Source organism: Hevea brasiliensis, chromosome 7 (genome assembly GCF_030052815.1).
Source record: "Hevea brasiliensis isolate MT/VB/25A 57/8 chromosome 7, ASM3005281v1, whole genome shotgun sequence".
Taxonomy (NCBI): Eukaryota; Viridiplantae; Streptophyta; class Magnoliopsida; order Malpighiales; family Euphorbiaceae; genus Hevea; species Hevea brasiliensis.
In genome coordinates this window covers 37,767,095-37,785,273 of record NC_079499.1, presented here as the reverse complement: position 1 = coordinate 37,785,273, position 18,179 = coordinate 37,767,095, and positions in this window count along the sequence as shown.

The window sequence follows — 18,179 nt, the reverse complement described above, 5'->3', positions numbered from 1 at the left end:
ATTTTTAGGACTTAAATAAATGTCTATTGAAGTATAAATACTATTAGAAATATCAAAGAAAAATTAATTAATCAGTACAAAGAAAAGTGAGAAATCGAGAAAACGACAAAACCCAGTGTTACTGAAAAATTGGGAATGCAATCCGAACAGGGGCATTGTGGTCATTTGACACCTCGAGTTGTCTTTTGACCTAAATTTCCATTAAAAATACATGATATTGCACTTGGAAAAGGTCATAAAAAATTAAATTGGTGGTACCTAATGTCAATAGCAAAAGTTAGGAGCTTAATGTGGGAATAAGGAAAGTTATGAATAAACAAACAATTATTTCTCACTTAGTGCTCCACTCACACCTAAAGTGGACCACTTAATCTTCATTTAGGACAGCAGATTCTCATCTTCCTCAAACTCCCAAGAACCAACTGAAAATGGAAGAATGAAGAACTCCATGGCCATCCACCTTGAAGCTTCATGCAAGCTTGATCCAACCATGGAAACCTCAAGCTCCCTTCAATAAAAGTTGTCCATAAACCTTGGGCAGTAGATAGGTAACAAGAAGATCAAGTTTTGGAGAGGTTTTGAAGAGTTTCCAAAGTGGCAAGTAGGTATTTTTTATGCTTGCTTCATTAAAGTTTGTGTTTATATTATGGGTAGTTGAATTATGGAAAGATTTTTTAGGTTTAATGTTTAAGGGAGATGTATATTTTTGGCAGCTATGGAAACTCCTTAAGAACAATTTATCCTTGCATGTAAATGGTAGATTAAAGTGTTGATGAAGTGTTTATGTGTGTAGGAATAAATTGGGTGATGTATACTAAATGTATATGTGAATGTGCACTTGACTTTGGAAGCTTGGAAAGCGAATTGAAGAAGATTGCAATTCGGCAACTTAAACTGTGGACTAAAAAAAAATGTTATTTCATGGTTTAGTTTATGGAATATATTGTTGAATTATGGTACTTGTTATGGCAGCTTGTGTATGTGTACAAGGGTTTGAGTTTGGACATGTAAATGAGCTAGGTTATGTGATTAAATTGTTGTAATTTGAACTTGGTAAATTTTGTACTATGATGTGCATATTGAGTGTGATTACAAGCTGCCAAAATGACCCAAAATGTGTTGTGAAATGTGTTTATTTTATGGTACAAAACAGAAATGGCAGGAATGTGTAACTTGTGACACCCTTTACCCGACTACAGTGTAGCCGAGCAAGTTATGCCACTCAGTGTGCCGGAGCACTCTATTTTATCTTAATTCATTTTTATCATGGTTTTGAATACAATTTGTGAAATATAATTCATTTAAGCCATTTATTGAAATTATTATTTATTTGAGGTTCCGAAAATTTTAAAGAAAATCCGGCAGAGTACCGGCTAAAAATGGAGAAAACAGTTCTTCGGAACCTGTGTAAAACACTTCCTATGATCATATTCATCCATTCACAACTCCATTTATCAACAAAGTCTCAGAATAATTTCAGCAATTTCATTTATTTCTCAATCATTCATCTCATGGTACTCATATACAATTCACATTTTGTATCACATCAAGTTACAATAATTTCTTAACGATTCCTCTATTTGTCATTTCACATCATCATTAGACTCAAATCATAAATAAATTCTCACATGTGATTTATAATCACAATTTACAAGTACTTACATTAATACAAAATTATATTACATTTGTTCAAATACATATGATAAAATAAGAGTTAAATTACCAAATTTACAAAAATGTCAATGTAACATCCTCACTTTAGCTAGTCCGTACAGTCTACTGTTCCGGTGATCAGTGTCAGTCCGGACAGCTAGAATGTATGAAAAAAAATATTTAAACTAAAGTGAGGGACTATAATTAACTCAAATATTAATAAGAAAAATTTAGGAAAAATTTTAGGAATCAAATACACTAAGGTTAAACGAGCCGAAACACCAGGGATGGGTAACCCGAAGGGGAAGTGACGGTGAAGGCCGTTAGCGGCCCTAGACCAGGGGAAAAAATTATAAAATAATTTTTGAGACTCCAGAGAAGGGTTATTGAGGTTCTTATGGCATTAGAATGCTAAGAAAATACTTAGAAAAATTTTTCTATCGGTGCACACAATTTTAGCTCGGTAAGCCAAACGGGGGGCATTTTGGTCATTTCGTTTTCAGAGATGATTTTTGACCAACTTGTCCATTTATGTAAATGAATTATATGACATAAAATGTGAACAAATATTAATCAAAATTGATTTAAAAATGAATAAGAAATGAAAGAAAAATAAACAAGATAATGGGATTTATTACCTCATGCTTATGTAAGCATGAGGTAATTAAAAGTGTATGGGCCAATCAAATTTAAGCAAGACCATTAAAATGAAATAAAAAGGGATAAATGAGGCAGAATTCTAGAAAAAACAGCAGCCCTTTTCTTCTTCTTCAAAACGTCCTACACCTTCTCCCTCACTCCTCCATTAACAAACTTTCCAAACCTTCATTTTCCTTTGTTTCTTTCAACTAAACCCTAAGTGCCCAACACAAAACCTTACTCTTTTATCTTGGTGAAGCTTTTGGGAACAAAAAGAAGTAGAGTTGAAGGGTTCTTACAAGCTTGAGATTAGCTCCATTAAAGGTTAGTGTCAATTAATGCTTTAAACTTGTATATGCATCATTAGGAGTGTGAATTGATCCATAGATTTTATGTGTTTGAAAAGTTGAAATGGTAGAGCTAGGGTTTGGACCCAAAATTGAGATGTTGATCATGTGATGATGAAAATGGGTATAAATGGTCAATTAGTGACCATTTGGTTTGGCTTGAACCAAAAATGAAGTGAATTGGGTTGTGGGATTTAAGGTTGGTGTGGCTGCCTTGGGTGACCTGCAGGTGTGGCTGTGAGTCCAGCCTGTTTGGACAGCCATAACTTGAATTGTAGAGGTTCAATTGGTGTTTGGCCAATTGGACATAAAACTAGACACATAATGGCACAACTTTGATGAAGAAACCATGCCCAGAAAACCAAACCAACTTGACCAAAAGCTTGCCCTAATTCGGGTGACCTGCACTCTGCCTGGGCAAAATGACCAAATGAACAGTGTTTGTTCATTTGGCCATAACTCAATGTAGAAAGGTCCAATTGACCTGAAATTTTACCAGCAACAAGGTGACATATAGACCAACAACTTTCATGAAGAAACCTGACCCAAATTATGACCATAACCTAGTCAAATTGCCAACCAAACTTGAACTACCAAATCTGGCAGAACCAGTTTTGCCCAGAAATTTGGAATCTGTCCAATCCGGCCAGTTATGGTGTTTAGGCCATAACTTGAGCTAAAAAACTCCAAATGGAGTGATTCAAAAAACGAAATTCATCTAGACAAAATAAGGAACAACTTTCATGTTGATCACTTTTCCAAATTTCCACTGCAAAGATGACTAATGGAACAGTAAAGTCAAAGCATGAAAACTGAAAATTTTGTCTAATTACCATTAAGCTTAGAAATGGTATTGGCAACCAATACCAACAAGTTTTAAATGAAAAATGTGGTTTATTGATGATATTTAAACTAATTTACCTATTATCAATATAAAAGTCAACATTTTGGTTGACTAGTAAAATGAATAGTAGTCATAAAAATTTCAATTTCAAAGAATTTCACAAATTAAAAGTGTTAAATGCCCTAGTAGGCCTAATGTGATTGGTTGGATAGTTTGGCATGCCAATAGGGTTCTGTTAGCAGTACTGCATATGGCTTCATGCCATTCTGTATTTCATGGCTTCCCATGCCATTCTGTGACATAATAGCCTTTGGCTATGATATTGAGTTGTTATACTCGGGTTCAATCCCCGATAATTATCACAGTTTATTAGCTGTTCTGTTGCACACCGGGAGACACAATGTGACCGATGGTGTGATGGTTCGAGGTACTTAGTACCCAGTGCCAGTTTACCCATTTATCCAGTCCAGTCAACTAGTATAGGTTACTCGGGCAATGTTAATAAATCTTACCAAACTTAAATCAAATAACACTGCAATAAATGTTAGAAACTAAGTCTACCCAGAAATGTAACTATACATTCTGCATATTTTATTTTAATTTAATTTATTTTATTTTATATTGTCACCACTAAGCAGAATTGCTTAGCGCGTCGCTTTTGCCACGCAGTGAGACATAGTCGGGAGTCCAGCGGGCATACTGGGTGAGCCTTCATATCTGCACTCAGAGTTCAGAGTCACCTCACATTGCAGTGCATTTGGTAGGACATTAGGCCATCTGGGATATTTTGATATTTTGTATTTTGTAAATTTTTTTTTTTTTTTTTTTTTGTGTACATTATGAACTCATGTAATCATATTTTTGCTGTAATTATCTATGAACTGTGTTCAGAATTAAATATGAGTATTTCTCATTGAATTTGGTGAATATGAGATGAATGTAAATTTTGGAATACATAATTGATTTGAGAAATGATTGAGAAATATTGGAGGTTGATTGAGAATAATGTGATGATATTATTGGGAGTGTTTTTAACAGGTTCAGAAGAACTGTTTTTCCAATTTATAGCCGGTACTCTGCCGGATTTTCTATAAAATTTGCGAAAAAAATTTAGATTTATCAAAAATTATAAATAAATGAACTAAAAAGGGATTAATTGAAATTGAAAAACGAATTGGTGTTCCGACACACTGAGTGACATAACTTACTCGGCTACACTGTAGACGGGTAAGGGGTGTCACAGTCAAAAAACAAAATGGGACCTAGTGTCCTATCAATGCACTGTAGTCTGTGAGGTGACACGGACGCTATGCAGAACTGTGAACTACCTTACCGAATCTGTGGTCTACTGGGCCCTCTGTCCAAATCTTCAGTACCTACGCGTTGCAAAAGCGACGCACTAAGCATAAAGCTTAGTGGTGCCAATAATACAAGAAATATAATATGCAAATAAAAATAATCATTTCCTTGCTATTGTGTTCATAAGAAATGAATAATTACTAACTTATTGTTTAGTCAAGGGCTAATCATGTTTTATGATATTAACTTCTTCATGCATTTCGTTAATTATTTTCTTCATGATCTTGAGGTTCTTTGTATTTTTGTAATCATTCCTGATACTTAATTTTCGTATTTTCTTTAATAATCAGTGCAATCACAGTTATACTTTTCCATTCATTTGGTTGCCCAAGTAACCTATCTTTGGACGATCGATGGATAACGGGTCGTTGGCACCGACACCGCGGTGCCTCGGGCCGTCATACCATGGGACGCAGAACGTCAACCACGTATGCAGTCAGTATGGCTAAAAAGCCATGATATCACATAATCGGCATAAAAGCCATGAATACGGGCATAAAAGCCATGAATACGGGCATAAAGCCATGAACACAGGCATAAAGCCTTTCGCAGTACTGTTAAAACAATACCCTATTGGCATGCCAAACTATCCAAACCAATCTTGTTAGGTATACTAGGGCATTTAATACTTTAAAATTCTTCAATCTTTGAATTTTAACTTTTGGTGTCACTATTCATTTCATTGGTCAACAAGAAAGTTGACTTTTGCATAGAGAGTAGGTACATTGACTTTGGCACTTCAAACATACCACATTTTTCATTTAAAACTTGTTGGAAGTGATCACCATTACCATTTCTAGGCTTAAACCAAGGGAAACAAAATTTTTAGTTTTTGAAGCTTAACTTTACTATTCCATTAAGCACTGTTACAGTGGGAATTTGAGGAAATGGTAAACATGAAAGTTGTTTCTTATTTTGTCTAGTTGAATTTCTTTTTTTGAATCACTCCATTTGGAGTTTTGTAGCTCAAGTTATGGCCAAAATAAGTTTACTGTTCACGTGCACTGTTCATGCTGAGATTTTGGGTCTGGCAGATTTTTGGTCCAACTTTGGTCAGTAATTTGATCAAGTTAAGTTCATAATTTGGTCTAACTTTCTTCTTATGAAATGTTCTACCATAACTTAGGTTTCCATAGGTTCAAGAATCGCCTAAATCCGAGTTTTCTAGAGAGAGTTATAGCCATCCAAACATTACTACTCAAGTGAAAATCTGCAGAGTTGCAGGTTTGATAACTTAACTTTGCCCAATAATTTGAATGGGTTAATGGCATAATTTGGGGTAATGTTCTTCATGAAAGTTGTTTGTCTATATCATATCTTGTTGCTGTAAAAATTTCAGGTCAATTGATCATATCTACAGTGAGTTATGGCCAAATGAACAGTTACTGTTCATTTGGTCATTTCTGCAGGGGCTGTTGCAGGGTATCCGGATTGGGGCCAACTTTTGGTTCTCTTGCTTTAGTCTTTTGGGCATGGTTTCTTCAGAAAAAATGTGCCGTTATAAGCCTAGTTTCATGTCCAATTGGCCAAACACCAATTGGACCTACACAGCCAAAGATATGGCAGTCCAAGTGGACTGAAATTTCAGTCACCCTGCTGCACTTACAAGGCAGCCTACTCATTCACTTTGCCATGCCATTTTTCAGTCCAATTTATGGTCAACATACCTCAAATGGTCACTAATTGACCATTAGAATGTTCTTTAACCATTTCATAAGCCAAATCAAATTTTTATTTCTCAAAACCCTAGTTTTCCCTTATAATTCTCATATACACCTAATTAAGCACTTCCATTCATTATATATGTGTATATACACCTTAAACATAATCTCTAATTCATTATAAGTCCATTAAAACCATCAAAAATACTCCACCTTTGTTCCTTCCTTAGGGCAACCGAAATTCATAGGGTCCATATACATAGATTCCATTCATTTAATTCACAAAACCTTACTCACTTTAAGTCTTTAACATGAATTAAAAGAGATTTAAGTGTAAATAGGCACTAACCTTTAGGTGGCAGATTTTTCAAGCTACCCAAACTCCTTCTTTCTTCTTCTTTTGGCTGCCTAGAGGTTGCTTAGGATGTGGGGACAAGTTTTAGTGAAGATGACTTAGGGTTTTGGGGTGAGGAAAACATGGAAATTGAAGCTTTTAAGAACCAAAAATGGAGGAGCATGGGTGACGTTTTTTGAAGAGAGAAAGGGCTGCTGAAATTTCTGGAATTCTGCCTCATTTATCCCTTTTTATTGAATTTTAATTGTCTTGCTTTAATGTGATTGGCCATAGCATTTTTAATTACCTAAGCATGACATCATAATTCCCAATTTAGCTCCTTTTTCTTTCTTTTCTTTTCTACTAAATTTCAATTTAATTTTTAGCAATATTTATTCATATTTTATGTCATAATAATTATTTACTCAACTGGACAAGTCGGCCAAAAATTGTCTCTGAAGGCGAAATGACCAAAATGCCCTCCGTTTGGCTTAACGGGTCAAAATTGTCTGTACCGATTGAAAAATTTTTCTAAATATTTTCTTGGAATTCTAATGCCATAGGAACCTCAATGACCCTTCTCTGGAGTCCCAAAAATTATTTTATAATTTTTCCCCCGGGTCTAGGGCTCCTAGTTGCGAGAACCGCAACTTCCCTCTGGTTACCCATCGCTAGGGCACCGGCTCGTTTAACTTGGTTGTATTTTATTTCTAAAAGTTTTACTAAATTTTTCTTATTAATATTTGAGTTAATTTTGGTTCCTCGCTTTAATTTAAATATTTTTCCGAACGTTCTAGCTGTCCGGACCGACACCGGTCACCGGAACAGTAGAATGTACGGAGTTGTTACTGGGAGGATGTTACATAACTTGATATGTGTTAAAAGTGTATTTGGTATGTGATGAAGAGTGTTGCAATATGGTAGTGTGTATTTGGCTTAGAACCTTAAGTGTGTGGCTCCAATTGGTATGAGACCAATTGGAGGTGAAACTAGGCACAAAAAGTGCCAACTTTCATGAAGGAAACTTACCAAAATTCTGCTTTGAAGGTAACTTGAAAAAATGACCAAATCCGAATTAGTGCATTTAAGGCCTGAAAATTGACCATTTGGGCAGCAGTTAGTGTTTTGGCCATAACTCACTCAAAACAGTCCAATTGACCTGAAATTTTTACCATGAATAGTTTAGACATATATCTACAAGTCTTATGAAGACACCAAAGCCCAGAAATGACCATAAGCAAGTCAAATATCTTGCACAAGTTCGAGTCTAAAAACTGGCCGAACCAAAAGTGGCCTAAAATGACCTAAAGTGACCAATTTTGGTGCATTCTGACCAGAAATAGTAAAATGACCATAACTTTGTCTACATAACTCAGAATGACCTGAAATTTTGCCCCGCATTCAATAAGACATAGATCTACAAGTTTGTAGTTTTGACCAAAACCCAAAAACCGAGGGAACTAGGTTGTTCGACTAGGTCAAATTAATATACCGGAATCCGGCAAATTGCAATAAAATGCAACATACATGAAAATGAATTGAGTAACATGTACCAATACTAAAAGGCTATCAAATATGACATATTGGTAACATTAAGACCTAATTCACCTAGACTGCATCGAGGGTCAACATCTTAGGTTGACTAAGGAAATAATAGTATTCAATAAATTAATTATTAAGCACTATCGTTAGAGACAGTTTAAATGAGTATTGAAACACTTCAAATTGTATGTTTCAGTTAGCAAAGACTCAGGGAAGGGGAAGGAAACACTGAGTCAGAGTCAAGAGATAGTTATCAGAGGTTTGTGCACAACTAGTTTTTAACTGATTTTGTTCTAAATATTTCATATGATTAAATGATATATTTTTCTTATGTATTATGTTTAACAAGCAATGGATTTAATTCAATGATTATTGAAATTGTTATAGTAAGTATGAATTTAGCTTTGTGAAATGGTACTTCCATAAGTATTAAGCATTGTTGTGAATTGAATAAATTATGTTTTGGAAAATTGTGATAGAACATGTTTTGAATTGTGATGGGCAATTTGCATGGAAAAATGCAAATTTATAATTTGAATTGTGATGAGCATAAAAATTATTAGATATTAGAATTGACTTTGAATCGAATTGTATTGTGATTTATGCTTACTAAAAGGATTGTGATATTATTTTATTTCTCACTATAGATTCTTGACTAAGTTATTACCCGTCTCTCTCATTTGTTGAGAAGACAATAGAGTTAGTTGTGTTTTGATTACCATGGTACGTGCACAGGCTTTGATTCTCCTCTTATTAGAAGCTAGATCAAAGTTTTTATGTTATGGCCCTTGCAGAAGATTCATTATTGTGATGTATACTGTGCACGATGATTCGACCTCCCCGACCATAGGGAGTTAGAATCACCCCGAAAATGGCCCATTCGGATTAGTCTTGCATAGTTAGTGAGATAAAAAAATGGTTTTTAAGATAAAAAATGGCTTTGAGATACAGAATGGCTTTTGAGATATAGTTTTTGAGATACAGAATGTTTTTGAATAATAAAGAATTATGATTTCAATTATGATTTATGTATACTTGATTTTGTTGGAATTACCTTAAATGGTTAGTTATGATTTGATAAATTGAATTTCGTAATCAAAGTCATTTTATACAAATGATTTACATTATTGGCAATGAATATTTTTTGTTTTGGAATTTGATGAGTATTCAGATTTCCAAATTATTTGCTGTAAATTTTGTCAATGTATATTGTACTATGTTTTAAATTATAGTTATGCACCACTGAGTTCACCACTCAGCGATAGCTTTGTATGCTGTCGTAGGTGAAAAGAGCATAGAGCAATTGAGTAAACTTCTTTGAAGAGACATTCAGATTAGCTCCAGGTTTACCCATGTACACAGGTTTTGATGTATGCATGTAATAATATGTATATAAATTATTTGAGCAGTTGTATAAAAACTCTAGTAAAATATTTTGGCATGTAATTAAATGTAAATTATTGTAAATGTAAATTTGAGATTTCATTTACTTGAATAGTCTTGTAATATAAATTTTGAGTCTTGTAATCAATGAAATGTTTTTTTATGATGAGATTAGTTTGAAAATGAATGGATTGTTTATTGAGATTTGAATTGTGAATTGAAATGAAGTTATTGGGGTTGTAGTTGAGAAAACATATTGGGAGCATTTTCTTTTGCAAGATTGAAGAACTGTTTTCTCAAAATACAGCCGACACTTTTCCGAAATTTTGAAAAAATTTTATAACACCAAATTTTAATCGATGATTTAAATTTCATGAAAATTGTTTTAAAATTCCTTGTAGTATATCTAATGGGTTATCGGTAGGCGAAGCACGGTAATTCATTAGGTGTACTACGGGATCATGTTACATCTTGTAACACCTCTACGTTCGGTAGTGCGTACTACTGTTCCGGTGACTAGCGTTATCTGGATAGCTAGGATGCCTAGAACTATATTTACATATTAGTGAGGAGACATAGAATAATGAAATACAAGAAAAGAAAAGACAAGAAAAATAAAGGAAAAATAATAGCAATGAAATGTAACCAAGTTAAACGAGTCGAGAACCCTAGCGATGGGTGACCACAACGGGAAGTCGCGGCGTGGACCGTTGACTAGCCCTGGATCACGGGGAACCCTGAAAAATATTTTTAGGACTTAAATAAATGTCTATTGAAGTATAAATATCATTAAAAATATCAAAGAGAAATTAATTAATTAGTATAAAGAAAAGTGAGAAATCGAGAAAACAACAAAACCCGGTGTTACGGAAAAGTCAGGAATGCAATCCGAACAGGGGCATTGTGGTCATTTGACACCCCAAGTTATCTTTTGATCTAAATGTCCATTAAAAATATATGATATTACACTTAGAAAATGTTATGAAAAATTAAATTAGAGGTACATAGTTTAAATAGCAAAAATTGGGAGCTTAATATGAGAAATTGGGAATTCAAGATTAAATTAACATTATATTCTCACTTAGTGGTCCACTAACACCTAAAGTGGACCATTAACTTTCATTTTGATCAGCATAATTCACCTTCTTCAACCTCTCAAAATTCCAGCCAAAAACATTCTTGAAAGAATCCTCCATGGCTAAAGCTTCCAAGCTCCATGCAAGCTCCATTCTCTCATCTCCAAGCCATTTTTCCACTTGATTCCTTCATTAAAATTGCTCTACACCACTTGGGTAGTAGATAGGCAGCAAGAAGATCAAGTTTGGTCAAGGTTTTGAAGAGTTTCCAAAGTGGTAAGTAGGTATTTTTTATGCTTGCTTCATTAAAGTTTGTGAGGATGTTATGGGTACTTGAATTGTGGAAAGAATTTTGGAGTTTGATGTTCTAAGGGAGATGTTTATTTTTGGTAGCCATGGAAACTCCTTAAGGGCAGTTTATTCTTGTATGTAAATAGTAGATTAAAGTGTTGATGAAGTGTTTGTATGTGTAGGAATAAATTTGGTGATGTATATTAGATGTATGTGAATGTACACTTGATTTTGGAAGCTTGGAAATTAATCCAAGGAGAGGTATGAATCGGCAGCCTGAATTGTGGACCAAAAATATGTTGCTTTATGGTTTGGTTTATGGAATATTATGGTTGAATTATGGTACTTGTTGTGGCAGCTTGTACATGTGTATAAGGGTTTGAGTTTGGACATGTGAATGAGCTTGGTTATGTAGTTAAATTGTTGTAATTTAGACTTGATAAATTCTATACTATAAGGAGCATATTGAGTGTGGTTATAAGCTGCCAAAATGACCAACAATGTGAAGTAAAATGTGTTTAGGTTATGGTACAAACCAGAATTGGCATGAATATGTAGTTTGGTAAGTGTTAAATGTATCCTTTAATGAGTAATGAACAAAATGCAATAGGGCAGTTTATGTTTTGGGCCTAGAACCTTAAGTGTGTGGCTCCAATTGGCATGAGACCAATTGGAGGTGAAAATAGGCACAAAAAGTGCCAACTTTTATGAAGGAAGCTTACCAAAATTCTGCTTGGAAGATAACTTGAAAAATGACCAAATCCGGATTAGTGCATTTAAGGCCTGAAAATTGACCATTTGGGCAGCAGTTAGTTTTTTGGCCATAACTCACTCAAAATAGGTGCAATTGACCTGAAATTTTTACCATAAATAGTTGAGACATATATCTACAAGTATTATGAAGACACCAAAGCCCATAAATGACCATAAGCAAGTTAAATAGCTTGCACAAGTTCGGATCCAAAAACTGGCCGAATCAAAAGTGACCTAAAATGACCTAAAGTGACCAATTTTGGTACATTCTGACCAGCAATAGTAAAATGGCCATAACTTGGTCTACATAACTCAGAATAACCTAAAATTTTGCCCCGCTTGCAATAAGACATAGATCTACAAGTTTGTAGTTTTGACTAAAACCCGAAAACCGAGGGAACTAGGTCATCCGGTTAGGTCAAATTGGTATACCGAAATCCGACAAATTGCAATAAAATGCACTATACATGGAAATGAATTGGGTAACATGTACCAACACTAAAAGGCTATAAAATATGACACATTGGTAACATGAAAACCTAATTCACCTAGACTGCATCGAGGGTCAACATCTTAGGTTGACTAAGGAAATAATAGTATTCAATAAATTAATTATTGAGCATTATCGTTAGAGACAGTTTAAATGAGTACTGAAGCACTTCAATTTGTGTGTTTCAATTAACAAAGACTCAGGGAAGGGGAAGGAACCATTGAGTCAGAGCCAAGAGGCATATATCAGAGGTTTGTGTACAATAGTTATTTCTTTTGAATTTTTCAATTGAAATAAATTATGATTATTTGTATGTTATTGTTTTAAATTGTGTTTGTGCACAATAATTTTGACTTCTCATTTTTTACTTAAAAATTTAATTAAACATTATAGTTTTAAATTGTGTTCATGCACAATACTTTTATATTCACTGCTTTTACTAGCATATTTATTTGGAGAAATGAGTTATGAATAAGTTTTGATTGTTTTGGTTTTGGGAATATTATTTGGAAATTATTATGTTGCCAACTTTGCAAATGGAAATTTTGAGATAAAATATGATTTGTGGTTTGTATGAAATATTGTGATTTGAAATTGTTTTAATTCACACTTGGCATGACACTGTTATGTTAGTAGTATGCCCTAGAGCATATTATTTAGTATGTATCTTGTATATATTTTTATTAATAAAAGGCATTTCCACTTTTCCGTTTACATAATATATTTATGTGTAATAGAAAAGGTCCATTGATATTTTGTTAGAAATATTATTCTTAAGTTGTTAAGAATATGAGTGACAATATTTCTAGCACAAAGTATCATAAATAGGTTCACAATCGAGGATACTTCATAATAAGGACATGACTTATCCAGAAAGATTGTATTCATGTTTGTTCCCAAGTTATTTATATGAGATATAAATAAGATGGAATGGTGAGTCTCATGCTATATAACAAATATGATAGGCACTTATAAATGATAAGTAGGCCGAACCAGTGACACTTATGACAAGCACATGGAGTTTACTCTTGTCAATGTTTTGTCATAAATCATATCAGTGCATATAATCTTTAGACCTGAGATAGCACAGTTATCTTGTATATAGGTAGTTTGAGTTTGATACTACTTTCATACTTGTACTATGTATAGGTATATGGGCATCTGTTGGCTCCTACTAGTTATATATGGAGGTAGGTGTTGATCACGATGGAATCTGTTCCTCTAAGTAAATAGAGATAAAATCCTATGTTCATTTAATTGTTCTTGATGTTTCAAGTTCTGGCAGACAGATAGATTTATTCAGAAAGAGTTTACGATGAGAAAATCTTTTAATCAAGAACTGAAATTAAAAGAGAACATAATATTCATAGCAAATGGAGTTTGACATAAACCATGACTCGGCTTGAGTTGGGATTTTTGTAGAGAGATTCTAGTGCATGGTAACATATGATTATAGGTTCATTTAAGGTAAACCTTATTACTAATTGGGTGGCCATGGCATGCTATGCTAGGTGTTAACTATGGTCTATGAGGTTCATAAAATGATTTAGAGAAATCATTTATGGTAAGAAAGAGTTCTGATGATATTAAGAGTTGATATCATGTCTCATTGCCAATTAGTGATGAGCCTAGTAAGTCACACACATACACAAGTTATCACCTATTTAAATATGATTTAATTAATTAATTAAAGAGTTTAATTGATTAATTAAATAGGTTTGGTTTGCAATTAAATTGCAAAGTCCCTAGCATGACTTGAAACCAAATCTAGATTATTGGATGTATAATATAAGTTAAATTTATATTTAAAGTGTTTAAATATGAATTTAATTAATGAAAAATTAATTAATAGAGATTAATTAATTAATTTATATTTGATATAAATTAATTAGAAGAAGAAAATAATTATTTTGGGTTAAGAACTCAAAATTAAGACACAGGGGCATTTTGGTCATTTTGCAGTGTGACACGTGGCACCATGAGATGGTGACACATGGCATAACACATAAGCTTGCCAAATGTTTTTTAATCATGTAAGATGATTAAAATCAAGATTAAATATAGGTTTGACAATTGGCACAATGTGATTGGGTCATTTAAACCTAGTGCTAATCAAAGGGTGACATGTGGCAAGGGTTTAATGTGTTAACCTAGCTATTTAAGTGTTGTTATGAGAAAATAAAACACAACCAGCAGCCACACTCCTTTGTCACGCCACTTTGAGGGTTTTCTTCTCTTCTTCTTCATCTCTCATCAATTCAAAGAGATTAGCCATCAATCTCTTGAATTAAGAACACTAGAAATTGTTTCTACTGTCCTGTTTACATCTTTAATCTCTTAAAAGGCAGAACTTGATTTTCTAATTAATAGAAAAAGCTTTAGAAGCTATTCAAGGGCTACCATGGGTGTTCTTGGTGTGGACAAGCTAGAGGGACAACATCTGGTGTCCTGAAGACGAATCTCAAAGGCGCAGACACGCTACAGTTCATCAAGAGGTTAGTGTAATCGTTCTTGATTTAATCTAGGGTTCTAAAATTAAAAGAGTTTTAATATGTTGTTTATCATTGAAATCAAATAGATAAAAATAAATCTTGCATGATGCATGTGACCCTAGGTGAAAATTTTTGAATTCAATGGTATAAACTTGTGTTTTTCACGCTTCCGTTCCTTCATGTTACTATGTTCCTCCTCCTTTTATGGGGTGAGTGTGATATATTCCTCCCTCTTTGACTTATCAGTCTGAGGTGAGTGTGATTATGTTCCTCCCTTTTTGACTTGTCAGTCTAAGGTGAGTGTGGATGAGTACTCATTATTAAGCTAGCTTCCTCCCTCATTGATTTCGATTATTGGAGTGAGTGTGTCTTGTCGTGGTGTACAACACGGCATGTGTGGAAAAATTATGTCATGACCTAAATGATGTTATTGATTGGCAATACTGTATTCTTTAGTTATTTGATCAAATTGTGTTATTGATTGGCAAAACTGTATTATTCAGTTATTTGATCAAATTGTGTTATTGATTGGCAAAACTGTATTATTCAGTTATTTGATCAAATTTGTATTATATGAACTTTGTAAATTATGAAATGGAATTGTGAACTATTTGATTTGTGAATTGTCAATAAAAGATTTATATATGGCATTTCAAATTGTTATTGTGCACCACTGAGTAAATTTTACTCAGCGATAGCTTTTCATTGCTGTCGCAGGTAGACAGACTGATAGGGCAGCAGACTAGGCTGCTAGTACTACACTGAGAGATCATCGGGTATATTGAGTATACCATAGTTTGCATTTTGTATTGTAATGTATGTTCACTGTATGTATATAGTGTTTTTGATTTTGAGCAGTTATAAATTAAAATTGTACATTGAAGTTGTAAAATAAATTATAAATTATTTTGGTTTGTAAATATTGTGATATATTTCTTTTATCTCAGCCTTTGAAAATACTGAAAAATTTTTGTGGATTTGAGTTGAGAAACACATTGTGTTAATTAAATGTTGTAGTTTGAGATTGAGAAATATATTTGAAGTGCTTTTTTACAGGTTTTTGAAGAACTGCTTTATTCAAAATACAGATGGCACTCCGCTAAAATTTTTACATAAATTACTAATAATTCAAATGTGTTAGCTATTTCACCACTATGGAAAAGAAGTAAGAAAAGTTTTAAAATCCCTTGTAGTGTATTTAATGGGTTATCAGTAGACGAAGTTGGTAATTCATTAAATATACTACGGGATCATGTTATGCCTTACAGAGGGGTAGGGTGTGACACATCGTACAGAGGAGTAGGGTGTGACATGTTTTATCGTATCAGAGCAATGGTTTTAAAGTAAATTTTGAACTGTGAATTTGAAATCTTTTTGTCGTTTACTACAATTGCTCAAATGTTTGATACATATAGTACATTTACATCATAAATATGAACTACTGTAGAGGAATCTCCTTGTGTTGGTTGTACAGGAATAAAAAATCCTATGTAAAAATATGGAAGAGAAGAATGAGACAATAGGATAGTCTGTGATGGTAAAAATACAGGTTGAGGCCCCAGCTCCACAAAGTGTCAAAGGTCTGATTGTACCAGTTTTACTGGTACAAATTACTGCACAAATGGCTAAGCAAATGGCCACTTTCTTTCAACAGATGGCTGATACACTGTCAGCTCAAGCTCAAACACAAACCCAACCCCCACAAGGGCAGTGTGAAATAGAGAAGAGGGAGAAATCTACAGGTCAGAACTCGAGCAGTAATTTGGGGAAGAGAAAAGAATTTGAGGAACCTCGAGCTCAAGGATATGATAGAGGCGGATCATCAGGGCAGAGAACACCAAGATCTAGTCGTCGAACAACTAGAAGTTCCTATTCTACCCGTTTTTGCCATGTTTGTGGTAAACTACATGGAGATATTTGTCGTAAGGCCTCTAGAGCTTGCTACAATTGTGGAAAGCTTGGACACTTTGTTAGAGATTGTACTAGAGCACCTCGAACTGCTCTCCGGAGTTCACAGACAGTTAGTCAGAGTCGAGATAGAAATAGAGTTAGTACTCCTCACAACCATAACATAGTGAATCAACCCGAACATAGTAGCGCATCAGTTAGAGCGTTCACTATGCGCCAAGGAGAAAAAACAGAAACTTCGGATGTAGCTGCTAGTAAGTTCTTAATTTTTGAAAGAAACAATTAGTTATTATTTTATCCCAGCACTTCTTAGTTGTATGCTAGTGTTAGAACTATATGTTCTGTTGCTATTCCTTTACATGGGAATGAATTTTGATGTATTAGTGACTAGTCCTTTAGGATAAAAACTATAATAAGAAGTATGATTGACATTAATTTTGGAAGAATTGTTAGCTAAAAGTATTTTCTAACACACTATAAATTATAAAGCTAATTGGCGAGCCTACTTAATGTAAGGTAAGAGGACCTAAAAGTAAGTTACAATAATAGAATTGCTCTAGATGAGGGCAAAGATGTTACTATTAGTAATTGTCAAGGGATATTGTAATCAGAATCGGTTTAGGATATTAGTGGATTCGAGAAAGATAAGATGTTAGAAAACCTAGTCCATGAGGTTATAACGTAGTGACTATGTAATGTTCTCGATGTTTGCATTATAAGCTGCAGATTACAGTACCGACACGGGATTATTGTGTAGAGCTACGTGCTTCCTGGTGATACAATAAAATAAGAATATTTGTAAGTAATCTATAAATTGATATAGTTACGCCCGAATAGAATACTATTACGGGAAATAAATGTGAAAATTTTAGTCAGAATATTAAAACTTCAGAACTAGCCTATCAAAAGACTACACTTGTAAAGTAATTGGAGTCAGTGACTCGGTTACATTAATGTGAACTACCTGTACCATAGTAATTGCTATAAGCTTAGAGATATCAATATGAATTATCATCCTCAGACGGATGGACAGTCGAAACAAGTGATTCAGGTAAATTTTGAAACTCATTGAGTTTCTATAAATAATGAAATGAAATGATAATAATAACCTATAAAATGTTATAAGCCCTCGAGAATATACTGAGAACTTGTGTCCTTGAATCCGAGGGAAGATGGGACAGATACCTTCCACTAACATAATTTGTATACAATAATAAGTGTAAAGTTAGCATACAAACGATATCCTATGAAACACTGTAAGGGAATGTATAACTATGGATTTTGTTATGAGACTTCCGAAGACACAGAATAGTCATGATGCAATATGGGTTACAGTTGATAGACTAACCAAGTCTGCTCACTTTTTGCCAGTCTGGATAGACTATAGTTGGAGAGATTAACCAGATT